Genomic DNA, 16,145 nt, shown 5'->3' on the forward strand with positions numbered 1-16,145 from the left:
AAGACAATTGCAATGCAATTTCATCATTGAAATCTACCGTTCCGACTCAACCTATATGCAAAAATAAACATGAAATTTTTTGAATTTTTCAATTTTTATGAGATTTTTTGATTTTATAAAAATAAACAACAATGCAATACGGAAATTAAACTTGAAAACAGAAATGCAATAAAAACAAGATGCAGACACAGATATGGATGCACAACCTCCCCAAACCAAACCGTACAATGCCCTCATTGTACTCAAAAATAAGGGAAAGAAATGCAAACTAAAAAGGAGAGAGTGATTGTGGAAAACTCACAAGAACACGCAAAGAAGGGACCTCCCCAAACCAGCCAGCAAAATGGGAGGTCACAAACAGCTTCATAGTGGCGTCATACGAAGCGAATCAAAGCAAGAAAACTCGATCGAGAGAGTAGATTACTCGATCGAGTGAAATGGCCTGTGGAAGTGTTCGATCGAGAAAGTAGGGCACTCGATCGAGAAGACACATTATTAAACACACAACAAAAACCGAAACGTTAGAAAAACAACTAAAAAGCGTAAATTCCGGGTTGCCTCCCGGATAGCGCTAGTTTCAGACAGGTCCCAGCTCGACCTTCTTTTCTTCGAGCCTGTCTAATTTAGCCTGGTCAAAACAGCTTAAAGCGCGCAGCAACCGATCAAACAGCTGCGCATGTGCTACGCAAAGCTGTAAGTAGCACCATAGTAGAACAGAAGCATAGGATAATAAAATGTATAAACGTTTGAGTCTAACAAATTTCCTATGAGAACTCCTAAATTTGTCAACAAAATAAAGGAGCTTGGGAGCAATCATCAATAATTTAGGGCTCCGTTTCACATTAACAAGTTTGTGACGACAGATACGGGGAAAAACCATTAAATTAACTGACCGACTGGGAGGGGGTATAGCATAAAAATAAAAAACACGAGCCATACGAGGTAGCGTACTATTAATATTAACAATAATAAAATTTTCGCTAACTGCCTCAGGTGGGTTGCTCTCAATGTCGGAATCATTGACAAAAGAATATAATACCTCATCCGTGCTAGGAGCAATTACCGACTCAGTTGTCTTCTCGTCACCATCCTCTGTGGATTCCGTCCCATAAATCGCAGCCTCAAGTGCATCCAGCTCGGCCTTGAAAATGGGTGATTCACCGTAACCATTATCATCATCAAAATCGTCATTTAAAACGAACCCAAGTGATAAATCCTTGCTCTCTCTGGCCAAATCAGTCGATCGAGTAGAAATGTTACTCGATCGAGAACTTTCCTCTTGATAATCACTCGATCGAGCATATGAAACAGCTCGATCGAGTACTTCCTCTAAGCAGCTGTTCGATCGAGTGGAATAAAGTGCTCGATCGAACGATTCTTCAGGTATTTCACTCGATCGACTAATATATGTCACTCGATCGAGTGATTCTTGCTGTACAGTGCTGAAATCTAGCTAACTGAGCTATTTGAGACTCGAGCTTATCAAATCGCGCACAAGTGTGTCTATCACCTTCTTGCACTTGGAGTGCAAACGCCTTCATCAAAGATTTCAGCTCCGCAATCTCTTCTTTCTGTTTATCAGGAGGAGGAGCTTGTTGTCGCGGTGGCCAGACAAACGGAGGCTGTTGATAGCCTCGTTGATAAAGCGGATGTGGCGGCACAATTGCAGTGGAATGACTAGCTTGTCTTTGTTGCTTGAACGCATAGACCTCGTCGCGCCAAATTTTGACACGGTCGTTTCCCGCTAAGCAAACAGCTGCATCATGCCCAACAGCACCACATCTCTCACACAAAACCACCTGCCACGCCATAGAATGGAACATAGGTGGAAGGTCAAAGGTAATCAAGCCTTCCCTTTGACGATCTTTAACCTAGAATTGTCTAGGTAGGACCTGTAGGACCTATCAAAACAGCACTAGAGAAAAAGATGAGAACGGCCTCAAGAGGAAAATCCCTTGACGCTAAAAACAGACAAAATTAAACAAGTAAATAAAGTAATTGCCTCCCTGCAAACGGCGCCAAAATTTGATACCGTCGTCAGATACCAAAAATAAAATACCTAGTTACACTAACAGAAGCTAGCAGTAAGTAGGGTCGATCTCCACAGAGAGGCGGTCACTATCTACTTGTCAAATTCAGTCTGTCTGAGGTCATAGTGGGGGTATGAATTGTTTTGACTAAACTAATAAGATTAAGCAAGAGAAAAGGGAATAAGAGAAATTAAATAGAGAGAGAGAAAACTAGGATGTCGGGTCATCAATGAACATCAGTCAATCGCAACTAAGGTCACAGATCAATCAATGTGTCGGTCTAAGGGGCAACGAATATCTCCTTCCGGTCTCAATTCGCCCTAAAATACTATCAGCTTAGCTTCCGCCCTCGCTAAGGCATTCTATTGTTCACTGCATGTCTCACACCTTCCAACCTTCCGGTCTAGGTCAAGGCTTACCAAAATTAAAAGGCTAATTGCATCGATTCAACTAGCAGGATACAATTAAAGCAGTGATTAACAACATAGACAAAAACAACAACAAATCTGTAAACTAATTAATAATTAACATTCATTCATCGAATCTCCTAATCCTAGCAGAGAGAATTAGCTAGACATAATAAAGGGAAGAACAGAAACAAAGGAAAGACAAATAAACATAAACATAAATAAAGGAGAAAAGGGAAAGAAAGAAAGTTACAGTAAATCCGGGAAATGAGAGAAAGGAATGTTTACAGAGAAAGAGTAAAGTAAAAGTATCAAGGAACGTAGTCCAAGAAGTGAGAAGAGAGTTACAAATGACGTCCCTTCTTCCTATTTATAAGAAATAGGAATTTTATTTGACCTAATGACGAATTAAAGCTAAAAAGGCCCGAGCCTAATAGAAACCACTCGATCGAGCCCTTTAAAACTGCTCGATCGAGCAAAATTAAGCTCAAACCAATCGATCGAGTAAAATTACTACTCGATCGAGTAAACCCTAAATAGACACTATTCGATCGAACAAGGAAAACACTCGATCGACTTCTTATTCCATCCAAAAGCACTCGATCGACCTATAAAGCACTCGATCCAGTGATATTTGACTTCAGCAGCTCACAATTTCGTTAGTTTCAGCTTTGACTTGTCTTTTTAGCTCCCGAAACGGCTTCACGCATCCCGAGACAGCTACATTTCCGCTCCAAATTCACTCTTCCTCCAAATGCATGCAAAACGGATGGTAAAAGGCTCGATTTCACTACTTTCTGGTCCATTCCTGCAAATAGAACAAAACAAACCAAAGTAGCATATTCGGGGCATTTCGTAGCATAAAACTACGATAATAGCATAGAAATACGTGCATAAAAAGGCCAAAAAGGACTATATAAAATGCACGTATCAGTGTCTTTACACCTCTTGAGTCGAGTCGTTGTTTGGATGAATTGCCTAATTAATCTTATTCATATATGTACATATAATGTATACCATGTCATTATTCTTAAGTAAACTCATATGCCTTATATTTATCCCTCGTTCTCAAGTCAAGTTATCTAAGTCAGATGATTGCATTGTATTATGTTGGAATTGTTCTTATATATGTGTGTTTTAATGTAGTATGGCTTAGAATTAATCCTCACTGACTGTGGCAATCATTTTCAATGAATGAACAGGTTGCAAGTTGGTGCTTATTTAGGGGTTTCGACGAGTGAGCCAGCGAGCGTTGTATTTACAACGATTGACCTTTAAGTTGTAGTTTATAGGAGTGTATTATTATATTTGTGTATTATCAAGGTGTAACACCCCCTTCTTACCCGGCCAAGGTAATCGGGAGATGTTACCTTCTCGATTTTCCGAGGCAGTGAAATCTAAATTATAATTGAGAAACATTTATATAATTTAACATATTTAGTGAATTACGAAACAACTGAATGAATGACAAGTGTGAAAATACATTATACAAATTGACTACTATCTATGTCGTATACCATCTAGCCATATGACTCGACTCCAAGTCCGAAGTGCGGCCCGAAACCCGATCACGTCACCAAGCAAAACCTGTACTCAAACTGCTTCCCATATGATCGGAAATATCATATGGATCAATACAGACCACGCCGAAAATAGATGACAATTACACACAACCAACACACGTCAGTTTCAACAATATAAATACTAGAACACGATATAAGGAAATACGTCAGTTTCAACAATATAAATACTAGAACACGACACAAGGAAAGAATATACAATACAAAATATGATGTATAAGACACGATACTACCTTCATGACATCTACACGGTTATCTCACCGATACCAGGGACACACTCACGGTACCTCAACCGGTGACGGTGTAGATACCCAGTATCCGCACCTTCCAAAAATCACTCGATGATGATCGGAATACAATGTGTTTTTGATACGCATGCGTGAATTGGCTATATATGAGACAGTTTAATGCATTACTCGGATATCAAAATGATTTCAAAAATGGTTTTCTAACTTCATTTGCATTAAAACAACACTATGTAAAGTTAAAACCGTCTTCGGACCCAAAACCGACTCAGAAACCCGCAACCTGAGTCAATATGAGTCAACCCGAGTCATTTGTACTAAAATAACACTAATTAGAGTCAAAACCGACATCGGGCCAAAAACCGACTCCAAATTCAAATTCCGACTCGACACGGGTCAAACCTGAGTCAAGCACACAAAATACCTACCCCAAATAACACCCAAGAGCAAGCTCATAGGGCTAATCAATCACATACGACCACAAATCACTACCAACAAAACATTGGTTAGAACAAATGAAAAATCCAAATTTCCGAAAAGGATAGGACACCCCATTGTATCACTGGTGTGCTCGCGCCTCAATAGGCTACCTCCTTAGCCTCCAAGCAAACTCAACCGACCTACCACCTCACATTTCTCTATAAATACCCATCTTCACACACCATAATACTCACGCGAGCGTCCGCCTCCTCACATCTCCCTTAAACTTCTAAACTCGACTTCTTAAGTCACAAATCGACACGTGTTTTCGACCTACCGATCGAAAACACAAGCCTTACACATTTTGTTTGGTACCGTCGCCGTCCATTCGACCGACCCATTCGACCAACTCAACATTAATCAATATGTTTTTCAACAACATATTTTCAAAACAAATTCCTTTTTTAAGGCACTCTTTTAAAGTTCTTTGATCGCGAGTAGTCGCATACGAGAAAACCGTCTCTAAAGTCGTCTACCTCGCAAACATCATAACACGTAAGTTTGAGGGTGTAACCAACTCACTTATTTCATGTCTTTACTATTTTTATGAGTTTATAGGCATGAACAATACATAACACGATACAAATATAGGTTAGATGAGCCAAAATCGGATTTTGATTGGAGATAGAAGCAGGTAGTCACCACTACCAGCCTCGCGCCTCTTATGGGGTCACTGGCCAGAATCCAAACGTGTTTGTTCTTGTCTTTTCTCTTTGTTTCATTCCTTATTTACAATTGGTTTTTAGCATTTCAAATATTTCAAATCATTTTTATGACAAACTTTTTAACCATAAATCATAATCATCATTGGTTCCTTATACCATGACGGTTTATTCAGTGACTCGGTGATATTATTTGGTTAATTACATTTTAAAGGGTATTCTAACACTCTTTTCTTTTACTTACCATTTTCTCATTTATTTACACTTGCAAACATATTAGTCATAATTCATAATCATCCTTGGTTCCTTATACCATGTCGGTTTAGTCCGAGTACGATGATAAATATTGACTAATTACAAATAAATGAACCTAACATATTTAGTTCATATCAAATATTTTTCTTTTACTTTTATTTCATTTTATTTTCATCCTTGTTTTGACCATAATGGATATCACTCTTGGTTAAAATAATTACCATGTCGATTTAGTTCGAATACGGTGACGAAACGGTTAAGCATACACCTTTTACATTTTTATTTGTAAACTATACTTTTCAAACTTGCAAATCATTAAACACAAAAGTGGTCTTTATGACCTTTTCAACAAAGGCGTTTTTTAACGACCTTTTAAAACGGTTTTTCATAACCTTTTAAACAATCAGGAGAGATCCCTTGGACTGCCCTATGGTTCGCGCCCCAAGGAACCTCATGTTTTCCGTGTTTCAAATCTGAACAGGTCTTGTTGCCTCGCCGTACGGCTCGCGCCCTAATGGGCTGCCTAGCACTGTTCTGATTCGTTAATTTCAGCACTTGTCTAGGCCGATCCTGATTACGGTTAACCTGAATCTACATGGATTAGATTGACGAGTTAACACTCTTTTAAACATTTAAACATTTTCTTATTCATCCTTTTATTCTTTCATTTTAACAATAAATGGATTGTGTTAAGCACCATAATCCGAACTTGGTAAATGGATGTTTAATTTCCGTTTTTGCATGCAAATCAACTCTAAATCCAACTCGACATCAATTACTTGATATTTGGATAAACAAACCGACTTAACAAACTTACACATGTTAGGTTAAACTTTTGGATGCGCATTCATGCATTTAAACCGTTTTATCAACTTTTGCACTTAAACAACCACGATCGATCAGTACAGGCCGGTAACGCGGGCGGGATTGGGTGTTCGATTAAAGAGCTTCCCAATACGTACCCTCAACTCTTACTCAGAACCTTTGGATAGTGGATGGCCTTATCCAAGGCGTACGATAGTCATTATAGCGATAGGATGCTAAAGGGGGACGAGTCCTTATCTTTAGCACCTATGTCAAGCACCGCTTTTTGCCTTGATTGACTGAGGTATAAAGTGGATTTCGAACGGTTTCCAAGCATCCCATAATTGCTTGGTGGCGACTCTGAACATATCTGCATCGTTTTGAGACCTTTACTGAGACGAAATTGGCCGATCTAAGTCGAAAGCATTTTTACGCCACCAAGCGTGACTTTCAAGACCGCTGCATGTCCACAAATTGGCTTGGCATGCAGGTGGCCCGTGCCCACTGACTGGTAGGTGGCCCATATCCACAGACCAGCGGGTGGCCTATGTCCACATTTTGGCGACTCTGCTGGGAAAAACTAGGACACTTGTGTCTTTGTGATCCTTAGAGGTGAAACTCGAACGAGGCCGTGGTTAAAGTGTATTAATTGATATTACGGTCATAAGTCGGGTTCCTTGTAACACCCCCATACACCAAGGTGCCTTACCAAGACCACCTAATGCATGGAAGTGATACCATCTCGGTTACCCGAGGCAATGTATATCAAAAGGACCATAAAAGAACGTACTTTAATAGATAAGTTTAAAGTGATCCATAACCAAAAGCCAAAACTGTCAAAAGAAATACAACTGTTCCAAAATCCAAAACCAACTAAACAAATGTAAAGTCTGATAACACAGCGGAAGACTGTAAACGACTCGTGGTGACTCAATTCCAGCTATCCCTCGCATATCCATATCATACCTGCTCAATAACTGCTCACCATCCCCGAATGGATCATCACAATTTTTAAAACAATTAAACAGGGTCAGTTACTGATTACACAATATAAGATAAACAAAATCAACAATACATACAATCCTCCAACACCATCACATCACCAATCACCCTACTAGCCTGAAGGTCTAGTCCTGCCAGATTACGGCCGCAACCAGTAATCCATACCGCCAGTGGGGGACCGTAGCTGTTCCCACCTAAGCCCCGCTCAAGACCGAGCGCAAACCCATGTCCCTTAATGTGCACATCCCCTCTTGTGGCGGGTTCCACAAGGGACGAATCAAGGGCGTGAAGCCACTCCCGCAAATGACTCCACTCAGCCGAGGGCGCACCTCGCGAACCACAGACAAACAACAACAACCAACTACAACATCAACAAAAACCAATTCAATACGATATAGATCAATGACATCAATCAACCATCAACAACCAACCAATCATCTAATATACATGTAAACAATAACATAGTAGGGAAACCCTACCTGGAAATGCAATCACCAATATCGTCACAACAGCGAATCAGAAACGTTCCTCTATGAAATCACCTCCTATCAATCACACAATCATACAATCACCATCTAATATCAAAATACTCCAAAAACCCCAAACTACCAATTAGGGTTTCAACCACAATCAACGAAACAATACAAAAACTGTACTAGGATCTTACCCACAACGCAACGGTCTCAACGGCGTAAAGAACTATGGATTCCGACGACACAAGCCTTGGGATTTGATAGCAATGAGAGAGATGAGAGCAACGTAACTTTGTTTTTATCTTTGTGAAAGTTAGAGTAGAGTAAAAGTGAAAAGAAACTGACGAAATATGTTTTTATATCATTGTCACGTTGCTATCAAAACCCGGCAAAATAACCCGTAAAACCAACTTACTCGATCGAGTGGTCCCTACTCGATCGAGTACCCATCAGATAGAACACTGTTTTATACGCAAAACTCACTTACTCGACAAAGTAAGCCTTACTCGATAGAGTACCCAACAGCACAGAGAACCGTAGTAATACAGTCTTCCCTCCTTAAAAATGAACTTCGTCCCCGAAGTTCAAACCCATACTAAAAAAACATACTAACTCAACCACGACACAACAACGCAACGAGAACTCAAAACAAAACTCCAACCACAACTCATACCGACTCAAAACAACCACTAATTGTACTAAAACCAACATAAAACCATACCAAAGCCTTATGCGATCATCTCCTACCCCCCTAAAAGAAACATGGTTACGTCCCCGTAACCACACATACCTGATCAAAAAGAGATGGATACCGCTCCTTCATAGCCTCTTCCGCCTCCCAAGTTGCTTCCTCAACCTCATGATTAGACCATAAAACCTTGAACAACACCAATTCCCTGAACCTAGTTTTGCAAATCTTGCGATCAAGAATCTGTTTTGGCACCTCAAGATAAGACAAGGATTCATCCAACTCGATGTTCTCCACCTCGAACATATGGGAAGGATCACTTACATACTTCCATAACTGAGACACATGGAAAACAGTATGTACACGATCCAAAACTGGTGGTAAAGCTAACAGGTAAGCAACCTCTCCCACACGACCAAAAATCTCATACGGTCCAATGAACTTTTGACTTAGCTTCCCTTTCTTACCGAACCTCATAACTCCACGCATAGGTGATACTTTCAGAAGAACCTTATCCCCAACTTGAAACTCGATGTCCCGACGGTGTAAATCCGCATAGCACTTTTGTCGATCCTGGGCCGCTTTCATCTTTTGCCGAATCACTTTCACTTGGTCTATCATCTCATGTACCATCTGTGGTCCTAAAATCACTGCCTCAGCTCTATCATCCCAGCAAATCGAACTCCTTCACCTCCTCCCATACAAAGCCTTAAACGGTGCCATCCTAATACTCATATGGTAGCTGCTGTTGTAAGAAAACTCGATCACACTAGTAAAAAAAATTTATTTGCGACTCCAAAACATAGGCTATTTGAGATGTTTTTGGTGTAGCAGCAAATGGAGGGGCCGCAAATAAGAAATTCATTTGAGGCGTTTAAAAAACGCAGCAAATAAATCCTCATTTGAGGCGTTTTTTCTAAAAAAACGCAGCAAATAGCATTTATTTTAAAAAAAATTTAAAAAAAAACACTTCAACTAAGCTAAAAAAAATTAATAAGATAAAATAAAATCAATCCAAACAAATGATTTATATATAAATAATCTCTAATATAATTTTATTCAATACAATCTTACATAATTTTAGTAAATATTCTAAATTCATACATTAAATATAAATAAAACCTCTACAACAGTCTAATCTCTTTTCGGCTAATAAAGTTGGTTGCCGTTTTCTCGGGGAAGGTATTGAGTTGGCTAATGTTGTTGGGCGATGTTGTGCCAATTTTCTTTTGCCTAACTCCATCACCTGAAATGTTTGGAGGACAAATTTTCAACAACTAGCACAAATTTAACTTAACATGATTACCCCAATCCAAACTTTAAAAGCTAAAAGCCTGACATTATCCAAAAACTTGTATGAAGTTATTACGAATCAAAATTAAGCAACCAAACTAAAAGATAAACTTGACAAACTAAACTAGAAGGCCAAAGACGAAAGCTAACTTAATGGCTAAGAGGTCAAGACAAAATTAGTAACTTTATCATATTAGGCAAAACAACATGTGTAACTTTAGTAGCCCCTTCAACATTAACCTTATTCAAACAATTAAATTCTTAAGTACCTCTCTATCCAACTATGGAGTGCATACGTAGTGCTGGCAACCACAATAATGTTAGTACAAATAGAAAAAATGGTAACTAGAATTATTTATCTTCATCCCCGTAACCACACATACATCGATCAAAAAGAGATGGATACCGCTCCTTCATTGCCTCTTCCGCCTCCCAAGTTGCTTCCTCAACCTCATGATTAGACCATAAAACCTTGAACAACACCAATTCCCTGAACCTAGTTTTGCAAATCTTGCGATCAAGAATCTGTTTTGGCACCTCAAGATAAGACAAGGATTCATCCAACTCGATGTTCTCCACCTCGAACACATGGGAAGGATCACTTACATACTTCCGTAACTGAGACACATGGAAAACATTATGTACACGATCCAAAACTGGTGGTAAAGCTAACAGGTAAGCAACCTCTCCCACACGACCAAAAATCTCATACGGTCCAATGAACTTTTGACTTAGCTTCCCTTTCTTACCGAACCTCATAACTCCACGCATAGGTGATACTTTCAGAAGAACCTTATCCCCAACTTGAAACTCGATGTCCCGACGATGTAAATCCGCATAGCACTTTTGTCGATCCTGGGCCGCTTTCATCTTTTGCCGAATCACTTTCACTTGGTCTATCATCTCATGTACCATCTGTGGTCCTAAAATCACTGCCTCAGCTCTATCATCCCAGAAAATCGAACTCCTTCACCTCCTCCCATACAAAGCCTTAAACGGTGCCATCCTAATACTCATATGGTAGCTGCTGTTGTAAGAAAACTCGATCACACTAGTAAAAAAAATTATTTGCGACTCCAAAAAAAAAAGGCTATTTGAGGCGTTTTTGGTGTAGCAGCAAATGGAGGGGCCGCAAATAAGAAATTCATTTGAGGCGTTTAAAAAACGCAGCAAATAAATCCTCATTTGAGGCGTTTTTTCTAAAAAAAACGCAGCAAATAGCATTTATTTTAAAAAAAAAATTAAAAAATAAAACACTTAAACTAAGCTAAAAAAATTAATAAGATAAAATAAAATCAATCCAAACAAATGATTTATATATAAATAATCTCTAATATAATTTTATACAATACAATCTTACATAATTTTAGTAAATATTCTAAATTCATACATTAAATATAAATAAAACCTCTACAACATCTAATCTCTTTTCGGCTAATAAAGTTGGTCCGTTTTTCTCGGGGAAGGTATTGAGTTGGCTAATGTTGTTGGGCGATGTTGTGCCAATTTTCTTTTGCCTAACTCCATCACCTCAAATGTTTGGAGGACAAATTTTCAACAACTAGCACAAATTTAACTTAACATGATTACCCCAATCCAAACTTTAAAAGCTAAAAGCCTGACATTATCCAAAAACTTGTATGAAGTTATTACGAATCAAAATTAAGCAACCAAACTAAAAGATAAACTTGACAAACTAAACTAGAAGGCCAAAGATGAAAGCTAACTTAATGGCTAAGAGGTCAAGACAAAATTAGTAACTTTATCATATTAGGCAAAACAACATGTGTAACTTTAGTAGCCCCTTCAACATTAACCTTATTCAAACAATTAAACTCTTAAGTACCTCTCTATCCAACTATGGAGTGCATACGTAGTGCTGGCAACCACAATAATGTTAGTACAAATAGAAAAAATGGTAACTAGAATTATTTATCTTCATCCCCGTAACCACACATACCTGATCAAAAAGAGATGGATACCGCTCCTTCATTGCCTCTTCCGCCTCCCAAGTTGCTTCCTCAACCTCATGATTAGACCATAAAACCTTGAACAACACCAATTCCCTGAACCTAGTTTTGCAAATCTTGCGATCAAGAATCTGTTTTGGCACCTCAAGATAAGACAAGGATTCATCCAACTCGATGTTCTCCACCTCGAACACATGGGAAGGATCACTTACATACTTCCGTAACTGAGACACATGGAAAACATTATGTACACGATCCAAAACTGGTGGTAAAGCTAACAGGTAAGCAACCTCTCCCACACGACCAAAAATCTCATACGGTCCAATGAAATTTTGACTTAGCTTCCTTTTCTTACCGAACCTCATAACTCCACGCATAGGTGATACTTTCAGAAGAACCTTATCCCCAACTTGAAACTCGATGTCCCGACGGTGTAAATCCGCATAGCACTTTTGTCGATCCTGGGCCGCTTTCATCTTTTGCCGAATCACTTTCACTTGGTCTATCATCTCATGTACCATCTGTGGTCCTAAAATCACTGCCTCAGCTCTATCATCCCAGCAAATCGAACTCCTTCACCTCTTCTCATACAAAGCCTTAAACGGTGCCGTCCTAATACTCATATGGTAGCTGCTGTTGTAAGAAAACTCGATCACACTAGTAAAAAAAAATTATTTGCGACTCCAAAAAATAGGCTATTTGAGACGTTTTTGGTGTAGCAGCAAATGGAGGGGCCGCAAATAAGAAATTCATTTGAGGCGTTTAAAAAACGCAGCAAATAAATCCTCATTTGAGGCGTTTTTTTCTAAAAAAACGCAGCAAATAGCATTTATTTTAAAAAAAAAATTAAAAAATAAAACACTTAAACTAAGCTAAAAAAATTAATAAGATAAAATAAAATCAATCCAAACAAATGATTTATATATAAATAATCTCTAATATAATTTTATACAATACAATCTTACATAATTTTAGTAAATATTCTAAATTCATACATTAAATATAAATAAAACCTCTACAACAGTCTAATCTCTTTTCGGCTAATAAAGTTGGCTGCCGTTTTTCTCAGGGAAGGTATTGAGTTGGCTAATGTTGTTGGCTGATGTTGTGCCAATTTTCTTTTGCCTAACTCCATCACCTCAAATGTTTGGAGGACAAATTTTCAACAACTAGCACAAATTTAACTTAACATGATTACCCCAATCCAAACTTTAAAAGCTAAAAGCCTGACATTATCCAAAAACTTGTATGAAGTTATTACGAATCAAAATTAAGCAACCAAACTAAAAGATAAACTTGACAAACTAAACTAGAAGGCCAAAGATGAAAGCTAACTTAATGGCTAAGAGGTCAAGACAAAATTAGTAACTTTATCATATTAGGCAAAACAACATGTGTAACTTTAGTAGCCCCTTCAACATTAACCTTATTCAAACAATTAAACTCTTAAGTACCTCTCTATCCAACTATGGAGTGCATACGTAGTGCTGGCAACCACAATAATGTTAGTACAAATAGAAAAAATGGTAACTAGAATTATTTATCTTCATCCCCGTAACCACACATACCTGATCAAAAAGAGATGGATACCGCTCCTTCATTGCCTCTTCCGCCTCCCAAGTTGCTTCCTCAACCTCATGATTAGACCATAAAACCTTGAACAACACCAATTCCCTGAACCTAGTTTTGCAAATCTTGCGATCAAGAATCTGTTTTGGCACCTCAAGATAAGACAAGGATTCATCCAACTCGATGTTCTCCACCTCGAACACATGGGAAGGATCACTTACATACTTCCGTAACTGAGACACATGGAAAACATTATGTACACGATCCAAAACTGGTGGTAAAGCTAACAGGTAAGCAACCTCTCCCACACGACCAAAAATCTCATACGGTCCAATGAACTTTTGACTTAGCTTCCCTTTCTTACCGAACCTCATAACTCCACGCATAGGTGATACTTTCAGAAGAACCTTATCCCCAACTTGAAACTCGATGTCCCGACGATGTAAATCCGCATAGCACTTTTGTCGATCCTGGGCCGCTTTCATCTTTTGCCGAATCACTTTCACTTGGTCTATCATCTCATGTACCATCTGGGGTCCTAAAATCACTGCCTCAGCTCTATCATCCCAGCAAATCGAACTCCTTCACCTCCTCCCATACAAAGCCTTAAACGGTGCCATCCTAATACTCATATGGTAGCTGCTGTTGTAAGAAAACTCGATCACACTAGTAAAAAAAATTATTTGCGACTCCAAAAAATAGGCTATTTGAGGCGTTTTTTGGTGTAGCAAAGAAATGGAGGGGCCGCAAATAAGAAATTCATTTGAGGCGTTTAAAAACGCAGACAAATAAATCCTCATTTGAGGCGTTTTTTCTAAAAAAACGCAGCAAATAGCATTTATTTTAAAAAAAAATTAAAAAATAAAACACTTAAACTAAGCTAAAAAAATTAATAAGATAAAATAAAATCAATCCAAACAAATGATTTATATATAAATAATCTCTAATATAATTTTATACAATACAATCTTACATAATTTTAGTAAATATTCTAAATTCATACATTAAATATAAATAAAACCTCTACAACAATAGTCTAATCTCTTTTAGGCTAATAAAGTTGGTTGCCGTTTTTCTCGGGAAGGTATTGAGTTGGCTAATGTTGTTGGGCGATGTTGTGCCAATTTTCTTTTGCCTAACTCCATCACCTCAAATGTTTGGAGGACAAATTTTCAACAACTAGCACAAATTTAACTTAACATGATTACCCCAATCCAAACTTTAAAAGCTAAAAGCCTGACATTATCCAAAAACTTGTATGAAGTTATTACGAATCAAAATTAAGCAACCAAACTAAAAGATAAACTTGACAAACTAAATTAGAAGGCCAGCATGAAAGCTAACTTAATGGCTAAGAGGTCAAGACAAAATTAGTAACTTTATCATATTAGGCAAAACAACATTTGTAACTTTAGTAGCCCCTTCAACATTAACCTTATTCAAACAATTAAACTCTTAAGTACCTCTCTATCCAACAATGGAGTGCATACGTAGTGCTGGCAACCACAATAATGTTAGTACAAATAGAAAAAATGGTAACTAGAATTATTTATCTTCATCCCCGTAACCACACATACCTGATCAAAAAGAGATGGATACCGCTCCTTCATTGCCTCTTCTGCCTCCCAAGTTGCTTCCTCAACCTCATGATTAGACCATAAAACCTTGAACAACACCAATTCCCTGAACCTAGTTTTGCAAATCTTGCGATCAAGAATCTGTTTTGGCACCTCAAGATAAGACAAGGATTCATCCAACTCGATGTTCTCCACCTCGAACACATGGGAAGGATCACTTACATACTTCCGTAACTGAGACACATGGAAAACATTATGTACACTATCCAAAACTGGTGGTAAAGCTAACAGGTAAGCAACCTCTCCCACACGACCAAAAATCTCATACGGTCCAATGAAATTTTGACTCAGCTTCCCTTTCTTACCGAACCTCATAACTCCACGCATAGGTGATACTTTCAGAAGAACCTTATCCCCAACTTGAAACTCGATGTCCCGACGGTGTAAATCCGCATAGCACTTTTGTCGATCCTGGGCCGCTTTCATCTTTTGCCGAATCACTTTCACTTGGTCTATCATCTCATGTACCATCTGTGGTCCTAAAATCACTGCCTCAGCTCTATCATCCCAGCAAATCGAACTCCTTCACCTCCTCTCATGCAAAGCCTTAAACGGGGCCGTCCTAATACTCATATGGTAGCTGCTGTTGTAAGAAAACTCGATCACACTAGTAAAAAAAAATTATTTGCGACTCCAAAAAATAGGCTATTTGAGACGTTTTTGGTGTAGCAGCAAATGGAGGGGCCGCAAATAAGAAATTCATTTGAGGCGTTTAAAAAACGCAGCAAATAAATCCTCATTTGAGGCGTTTTTTCTAAAAAAACGCAGCAAATAGCATTTATTTTAAAAAAAAATTAAAAAAAACACTTAAACTAAGCTAAAAAAAATTAATAAGATAAAATAAAATCAATCCAAACAAATGATTTATATATAAATAATCTCTAATATAATTTTATTCAATACAATCTTACATAATTTTAGTAAATATTCTAAATTCATACATTAAATATAAATAAAACCTCTACAACAGTCTAATCTCTTTTCGGCTAATAAAGTTGGCTGCCGTTTTTCTCAGGGAAGGTATTGAGTTGGCTAATGTTGTTGGCTGAT

The sequence above is a fragment of the Silene latifolia genome, chromosome Y (genome assembly GCF_048544455.1).
Source record: "Silene latifolia isolate original U9 population chromosome Y, ASM4854445v1, whole genome shotgun sequence".
NCBI classification, from domain to species: domain Eukaryota; kingdom Viridiplantae; phylum Streptophyta; class Magnoliopsida; order Caryophyllales; family Caryophyllaceae; genus Silene; species Silene latifolia.